We start from the raw sequence: 9166 nt of genomic DNA on the forward strand, positions 1-9166 counted from the left end.
ACAGCCTAAAATTCGTCAACGCTAGTTTAAAATAACAATTTAAACAATGTCTGTTTTGAAGCCCAGGTCAGCGTTTCCTTATCTTTTGCCTATTCAGAAGTTTCGGAGATGATTCTGTTCAGATGTAACCTATTTTAAGCCAGTCCAATATCGATCGAACCCAACGGGAAGTAAAATTAGCAAGAGTGGGGTTGGGCTCGACGTAGTTTCGTATAGAATTAACTCGTCGAGAAGAATCGGGATTGAGTTTGTTTTCCCCCATTTTTACGTCGATTACCTTATGCAGTAAATCAAAACATGGTTCCTCACCTACTAAACACACTTCGATTCTACCGTGCGTCTTTATTGGCCCACTTTTCGTCACAGTCTTCGCCCATTCAACGACAGCACTAATCTGCATGTGTAGTACGCATTGACGAAATATAAGAACCCAAACTTGTTTTGTAGACTCTGTCCGATTTTGCTGTTGTCGTTGGCGCGATCGACGGTGGTATTTCTATTCGTTCTTTTTTTTTTCGGGCTAACTTCTCTTATGCAATGCGGAATCATTCAGCTTTTGGGGAAACGGAGCAAATGCTAATTTTTGTTTTCCGATCACGTTCGCTAGCAGGATTTTCGACCTTCTTTCCAAATGAAACTTTTCGGAAATTCAGGGGCTACAAGTGAGCTGCAAGGGCACCACGCCGTAATATACCGCCAAGCACCCAACCTGTGTAAAGCCTAGGCTGGACAACATCATATTGTACAAATCTGTTCTGCGAGAATTTCCAGTTAGTTTGGACTGATTATACGTCAAAAGAATGAAAGTATCGCGTACGTCGGGTTTCGAAAGGCGGTAATACCAATACATTGCCCAAGAAAAAAACACTTCTGCAGCGTGATCTCTGACACGTCGTGCTCGTGTTCTATCGGCTGCTCTTGACAGATGGATATAGTAAAGCCGTCACTTATTTGTTCAGTTGCAACGAGACTACGCTCAAAGATGGCTGTATAGACCAATTACTATTTCGCGGGATGCTTGTCGTACCTACATCAAATGACAAGAGCAGCACCTTGTTACGTTCTGCACTTTGTTTTACTTAAACGGTCGCATAGTCGTTTTATAAACAGATGGGTAAATTGACCTTGGGAATGGAACAGCATACAAATCAACTAGTCTCAATAGAACTGCACAAGCCATACAAACGTCACTTTTTTTTGACGTCTGGCGCACGTGGTGGGAATGATAGGAAGGGGAGAAAGTGAAAGACCCAGGCTGGATTTGCATTCGAAGTCGACTCGCCAGGAGCTAACAGACGGACAGAAGTGTTTCGGGTGACGGTAACGGTCTTTCTTCCAAAAATTATACCTATTCCTCTCTTCGCCCATCTGATGGAAGCCTTCCTTTTTTTTGTGGTATGATTCTGTCCGTATCACTTTTGGGTCGCGCTTCTGTGCAAGGCAGAAATATAGTAACAGAAGGTATTTGCGCTGTCATAGAAAACAGAAACGGATAAGAATCTTGGAGGAGGTTGACTAGCGACACAAGGTATACGATGCCTTGCCGCAGATTCTGTGGTGGAAGGGAACTACTTTTACGAAGGTCCCATTTCTCTGTGTTCTCGAGCAACCCATTTCCTTACTACTGCCTAGGTATTCCTAACTGAACTCGGGTGCCCTTGTGCCTTTAGAGTGTACATGTCGTTAGAGAAAGTTCCCCTTTCCATAAGAGGGCGTAATGCAGAGACGAAGCGGAAAGGGAGAGCCTTCGTAGCAGCAGTAGCAAAGTCAGGAGCTAAAAGAATGAATGTGGGAATAGATTTTCCGCCTCAGTATACGCAGAGCGGGGCACACATGGATCAGCTGATCAAACAGCGATGATCTTTTCCGTATTTTTTGTCGTTTCTTCTGATTCTTGTGCCTGCTTGCCTGTGTCCTGATGTGCTCGTATGGCTTTGATTTCTTTGCCGGTTGTGTTTTTCTCACTGCTTGTAGTTGTCTGCTTCCATTCCCTTTTTTAGCTGCTCCTTTCTCTACAGCCCGCGCGCTAAGTTCTCTCGTTTCGCCTCTTGCTACAGTAAGAATATTACATAGGCAGAGGTAGTGAAGACATCGAATAAAAAGACCGATAGCTGCCCCGTAGCGGTCGCCCCCTGCTCTCGGACGAAGGAACGTAGCTCTAACCCGTTGAACCGTGAGCCCAGAAGCCTGTTAGGATTGCGATAGAAACTCATCCTTTGCCCAGCCTTCAACCGTCGACGTTCCCTACCGCGCTCCTTTAAACACAATCAACGGCAAGCCGTTGAGTCAATGGGGTGCTACGCCAACAGCGATACCGGTAATAGCCATGGCTCGTTCTATTCTTTACCGTCTCGTCAGGGGAAGAAGAAGCCGACTCTGCGCCGACGGAGGACCAAACGGACAGAGCGGATGGTTCACGGAAAATTAGCGAACTGTCAATATACGAGAAGCCGATTAAATTAAATGCTTCAGGTTTTACTTCAGAAACTGGAGCTAAACGTTACATCATACTGGAAAACAATAGTACTACACCTACCGGTACTCGTTCCGCTCACGTTCCACTCGATTGCCACCGTCCTTTACCGGTCCACATTCGTGGATACGGGTATAGCCTCTCGCAACCACATTTGATATCATCATGTTCGTTAAGTATGTGCTGTTTGATTACCGGTAGGACGAAACGTGATCCTGGGCTGACGTAATGTTCCTCCTTGCAAAGGAAGGTTATTCCGTGGGACGGTTAGCTAATGTAATCGTAATAGATTGGTCATCTCTTCTTTTTCTCTTTATGTTTTCCATGTTATATATATATATATATATATATATATATATAAATTTAATCAATGCATAGGTCGAGATAATGGCTTGACTTTAACTACGGCAATTGTTTACCCCTCCATCATGTTCAACCTCATTACCTACGACGCTTGATTGGCCATTGATTGTGTGGCATAATAAGATATTGCTAAACCGCGAACCATTTTGACTGTAGTACAGTATGAATAAATTAGATAATTTTTGTCACGCGAATGTTGTTTCGCCTGTCTATATGTATTAAAAGAAAAAAAAATATTGTGTAAACTAGGCATTTTTTATTGTGCAGATTTAGCCTGGACTTAGTCTCTTGACCAGAGTTTGCGCTCCGCTATACTAAAGGCAATCGCAATATTTAGCTCCAAAGTTGTTGTTAAAAGCCTTGTTTAAAAAAGTTACTGTTATTAAACTAGAAATAATGAGAGCAACTGGGTAAGTCTAAGCATTGCAAAGTTTTTGAAGCGATTCAAAGATTATTTTCTGCTAAACAAATTAATCAAACCGAGTAACAGTCTACAATTATTCCTAGTCGGTGTCCCTATGTGCGGTTTCTTCGGCGAACAAACTAAAATGTAATACGTATAGCCTAGAGCCTTTTGTCTATTTTGTACGGAAGACCAAAATGACCACCTCCTTTAGTTACTTAAACTTACTTAAAAAAGAAACTAAAAAAAAATTATATCATTTAAAAGAATACAAATCACGCGTTATTCTGAAGACAACAGTATGTCTACCATCGTAGTTTCTCGTAAAAACTCCGACCACCATAAAGCGCGAGCATCTACTTGAGCCTATACATTTGTTTGTGCGCGTATATAACGCCTTTTCCAGTTCACGTTTGCTGGCTACACTTGGTTTGCCATCAGGAAGTACATCCTGGTTTATCAGCCTTTGAAACGTTTAACCCGTGAGGAAGGGTGTTTTACGCGTTCAACAAAGACTGAAGTTCATAGCCCCGGTGGACGACTAGTAATGTCGTCCTACGCTGCCAAGAGAGTATCAAACAGAGCGGAACGCGACTGATGGTAAAGATTCAGCCACACGACTACATATGGTCTGCAGTATTATGTGGATGCGAAATTGTCGCAAAGGCCTAACGGGAAGGAAGGCCCACAAAACCTACAAACAAACAAGATTGCTCAGTTGTATTGGATGGGGGCCAAGAGTGCCTTCGGAATGGCATCTACATGAGCGATTGAGCGGGCAGTTCCCTTTTTAAGTTCTATGTTAAACGGCCGGTACTTGGCAAGCCTCCAGAGACGATAAAACTTATCGTTGTCTCAAGTTTTCTCAGTATTTCAAAATATCATGAATGAATAGACAAATCCACGAATAATTATTACGTTACGCAGTTAGCTCCATAGTCCATATAGCGTTCTCTGCATACATTAAAAAAAGGCCTAAAACATGGCTAGTTTGTGTGGCAGTAATTTTTATATTTTTGGTATGCCCATACGTTAGACCACGGCCAGTTTAATAACCTGCGTTTGCCCTACGAATAGCTTTTGATAATATGAAGTTCAACGATTTGATTAGTCAGTGAAAAGGAACGGTAGGGTTGCTTTGATCAATCCTGTTCTACTCTTCATATCTAAGTTATCTCCTTCGCCTCTCTAATTAAAACAAGACAAACATGTTGAATTAGTGCAACTAGCGCTGGCCACCTGGTGTGATTCACAAACACAAACATGTATCTAATATAAATCGATAGATAATGCAATGGCCTGCCCCGCACCTCAGAAAGGGTTTAGTCGCCAGGGTAGGAATGTACCAGTCGAATAGCTTTAAAGGTGAACAAAATGTCTTCCACAGAATGGCGCTGCGTGCGGCTGTATTCAGCGCTCGTTCTGCTAGTTCCAATGCATAATAATATCTTTGTCGGAGAATACCTCACCGTAACTACGACGGCAACACGACCATTCAAAATCGTTGATAAAACTCTCGTAGGAGGAGGCTGTCTGATATCGGGACATGTATTATTCAAAATAACAACGTACGGTTCAAACTAAACATCGTTAACATGCTCAAGTACCCATAAGGTAAACAACCGGACAAGGCATACCGCCCATTGCTGGCAATATATTTGCTAATACATACATATATATATATATATATACGTATAATATACATTGTAAACAAGGTAGGCCATGTCATTCTTAAACCAAGGAATAATATGGAGGTAGTTATTAAGTATTTGACACCAACACTATTGCATTTCGTATTTCAGATTTTAGCGGCCTTCGGCGAGCTTGTTTTGCCATACGCCGCCAAGTATTCGAACATTTCGTTGCTGCTATTACATTTCTTTTTAGCGTTTGATTCCTCAAGACGACCCCCTGCGGCCATCTATCTTACCGTTGAAAAGACATTTCACTGTATTCGATGCTTTTCGTCTACTAGTTTCATCCTCCGATGATTTTCTAAGTAATCATACCTGAGTAGATAATTGAAGCAAGGGAGCCGCTCGGTACTTCTAATCTGGTTGTTTGTATACCGTTAGCATAGACTATATGAGAGTTGCGCATAGATGATATATGTAAAGATTTAAACAACATTATGTATATATGTATATATATAAAATCAGATTCGGTTATGTACTTTAAGCGTACCTGTAGCAATTATAAATTTAGAAATTTTTTAATTTTATAAAGCAGTGCTACTATTCAGTGTGACCATGCGAATTTCGTAACAATGTTTCTAAAAGAACTTGAACGTTTCTGCTCAGGTTCCCTCTTCATTTATGTACAGCCTGATCTGACATACATAATCTGACAGGAGCCGATGTCATCAGCGTCTATTCCCTTAGTCTGCCTCCTTTGTCCAACTGAGTAAAACTGTAACATTTATTTGTTCAATCAGAAAGGGACGCATGTATGGTACGATGCTATTGTACAAGATCAAATTTAAATATTAAGACACCTAAAAGTTTACAATATCGAATTGGCAGCTGAGCCAAAAACTCCTATGAACACCTATATGAAAAAATCATATATATCAGACGATCCAAGTCATACGGGATTAGACCATGAAGCAGGAGGTTGCGAGATAGATTCTTGGTTCTGTGGTCCTGGAACGAGCAAGGCTTATATAACTTGTGCGCAATCGCTAGTGTACGTATGTTGCTTAACTAATGTATTCACAACTGTATTCCTTTGTGGACACTGGCGTTGTCCGTCAAGTTGAAGAGCAGGACGTGGGAGTCGGCCTACGCAATTTTTCCTAGGTATCTTGTGAGCGTTTTTTGTGTTGCTAGATAGTTTTTGTGTGAGCTAGCATTATGCAGTTTCAATTTGTTGGGTTTAAACAATTCTGAACTTGCTAAGCCCAAACGCTGTTTGAATTCGTCACTGATCGTGTTTTTTGACTGCCAGTGTGCCCTGATAGAGTCACACCATACATCTTTTATTAGCTGTGGCCAAGTGTCCTAGCCCAAGTATTGGCGATTTTAGCATTCTTAGTATCTTCTCGACGTCGACAACGACTTCTCCAAAAGTGTCCTGGAACACTAACTTGTCATGGTGACGAACTTATCGTCTTGTTCTGTCGACTGTCTTGGTCTGTTCTTATAACCAGAAACTTAGGCCTAAAGTTTCTGGTTGTATGTACCATTTAGTCCAACTAGCCTTAAAGAGCCAATATAGAAGGAGAAAATATAATACTGTAAGATTTTGAGATAGGATCCTTAGGATAGTTAAGTTAAATCAATTTTTCGTAGATACAGTGGCAGAAAGAGTAGTGCTTACAAACGCCGTTTGTCGTCGCTCGCCATTTCGAAAAAGATGGCACCAAATAATTTTCATTCAATACAGGATACGAACAGTAAACGGAGAGTTTTGGTTATTTCGGAAATTGCACCATGGAGTACAAACATAAAATCACAACAAATTTCAGCTGAAATAGTATAATAATGAAATGCGCTAGGACAGATAGTACTGGATATATAAAAACGGAATAGCACGTGCTTCTATGTTTGTTAGAAAAACTGTTATTTTGAAATACTAATACCCGAATAAGAGCTATTACAGCTAGGATTATAAGAGCTACTTACAGATTACGTTATAGACTGAGGCTACTTAATCTAAGCGTTGCATAACATAAGGAGCTTATAAAAGGACCGATACTAAAAAAAAAAATGTTTTCGATAGCTAAGTCTTCTAAAAATATAATAGCATTTTAAAAGAATATTCTTTCGATGCGGTCGGTATTCTCTACAATTGGATCCATTGTCCATTAAGCCCGGAGATCATGTATTTTACTGATCGTCTAGACTGACATTTTCATAGTATAATTAGAACTTTTCGTTGCTGTAAAATTGTACTTTCTCTTCATTTAAACTCTGCTATATTGAAGTGTTGCTTGCCGAGGTCGAGATCAGCTCACTCGCATATAGGGATTCGTCAAACTTGAATATATAGAATTCGGATAGCGCTGTTCACTCCTGCAGACTATGGATAGCCCTGATCCAAGAATAGAGGTACCGGCACTATGCCAGGAACAGGAACTTGCAATTTCCTTTTTTTTTTTTCGGAAATATACTCGAACTAGTTAGGCTGTAATGCATCATCTAGTTTGTGCGACAAACGTGATTACGGGCCTATTTCTAAGGTATAACTTGGCATGAGCTTGCTCGTCTATCAGGTCCAAACACAAAGTTCCCGTCGTATCGTTAACAATCGTTCAAGTAGTAGGAGCCACCATACAATTTATAAATGATAAACAAGGCAGTGTTATTTTTTCTGTCGCATTAGCTAACGGCGACTGCTATTATATCAACCGTAAAGTATATGTTCCATGTGTGATACACAACTGGACTCCTGCGTGATCCCTACGCTGTCTAATGGGGGGAAAAAAAACTGCGTTGCCTATTGTAGTCCAGGAAATACTTTTTCTGTTCAAAAAAAATAAACCCTCAACCGATAAGAAAACATGGAAGCGCCTCCTTCCTTCGAAAAGGTCGACGGCGGTCGTCTATGATAATTAATCAATTGTTTTTGTCCGCTAGTAGTTGCCTTCTTCCAACGTCAAACGTTATCTACGCTTCTAACATCAAGCTACTCACAACGATGACATGAGGTCTATCTGAGAAATGATCTGTCGGAATACTCTAATGAAATATGCTCTAGACGCTCGAGCACGAAGCCAATGTAATCATTATCATATCTAAAAGTACGCATCGCAAAAAACATCTATCCAAAACGGAGACGCATGCCTGTGTTAGGCGTACTCTGTTCTTACAGGCACCAATAAACGTTTTTTTTTTATGGTTATTTAGGAACATCGTGAATGGACTTTTTTTGAAATTTACTATTTTATACATGTATGCATAGAAACTAACATCATTATAAAACATCGTATTTCAACAAAATATACTTTTGGTTTTTATTACGCCTTTCGATGATCTTCTCGGTAGTTTACTAAAGCAATCGGCTCTTCAATCTAACAATAAGCGGATGCGAATCTATATTAAACCGCCGATATTGGTATAGGGAAATATGCATGAGAATGTACGGGCTAAATAGTCGAATCGAAAAGTTTTCGCTGTTAAGTGTTGCTTATGTTAGAAAAAAAAAAAAAAAAGGCCACTGTGTCAATTTTGCCATCGATTTATATTAAACGGTAACAGTTAACATGTGGCCTGAACCCATCTGTATATACCTGCTTTCGTTAAAAGCAGACCTTGGATCGAATTGCACTTCTAGAACCTGAACAGGGCCTAAATCTCGCCATACGTTATCGTAAGGTATAGTTAGGTTATTTAAAGGTCAAACTGCAACTCGGCAGCGACGCTTTTGCAGCAACTAACTAACGATGAATCTAATTAAAAAAAAAATGGTTTCAATCACACGAGGTCAATTTTCTGAGTCATCTAGTTATTATTATTGTATGTTTCATTTACAGCCGGTCATGATTACGTTACTTCGATGGAACTTACCAAAAGGATAAGGATTTGAAAGGGAGCGGGATCAATTTAGCAAGTTGAAAAAACCTCATAAATATTTTTATACGTTTAAAACGATGTTTATAAAACAAGATCGTCGATCTATTTTTACCGGCTGGTTATTCATTACGCCGAAAATTATTATGATATAGTATCGTATATTTCAACGCAACAATCGTGGCGAGATATGGCTATAAAGATGTGGGCGGAAGAGTAAATGTAGATCTTTCTTGTTTGTCATCGTTCTAAAACCATTGGAGACGAACAAAGTTGTGCCGAAATAGTAATGCCAGTACCCATATATATATATATATATACGGCCAACCCTTATGCTAGTTATGGATGACGGTGTAGGTATATAAGAAGGCTGGATTATATCGATAGATAGGTGAAGAACTTAGCTGAATGCCGTAT

General features: G+C 40.1%; 1 long non-coding RNA gene across 2 annotated transcripts in view; it reads left to right on the forward strand.

Annotated features, from left to right (window-relative positions):
- The window catches only part of LOC111265920 (uncharacterized), a 32886-nt gene that overhangs the window by 9543 nt on the left and 14177 nt on the right, over positions 1-9166 (forward strand). The window lies entirely within an intron of this gene.

The sequence above is a fragment of the Varroa jacobsoni genome, unplaced genomic scaffold, assembly GCF_002532875.2.
Source record: "Varroa jacobsoni isolate VJ856 unplaced genomic scaffold, vjacob_1.0 scaffold_1025, whole genome shotgun sequence".
NCBI classification, from domain to species: domain Eukaryota; kingdom Metazoa; phylum Arthropoda; class Arachnida; order Mesostigmata; family Varroidae; genus Varroa; species Varroa jacobsoni.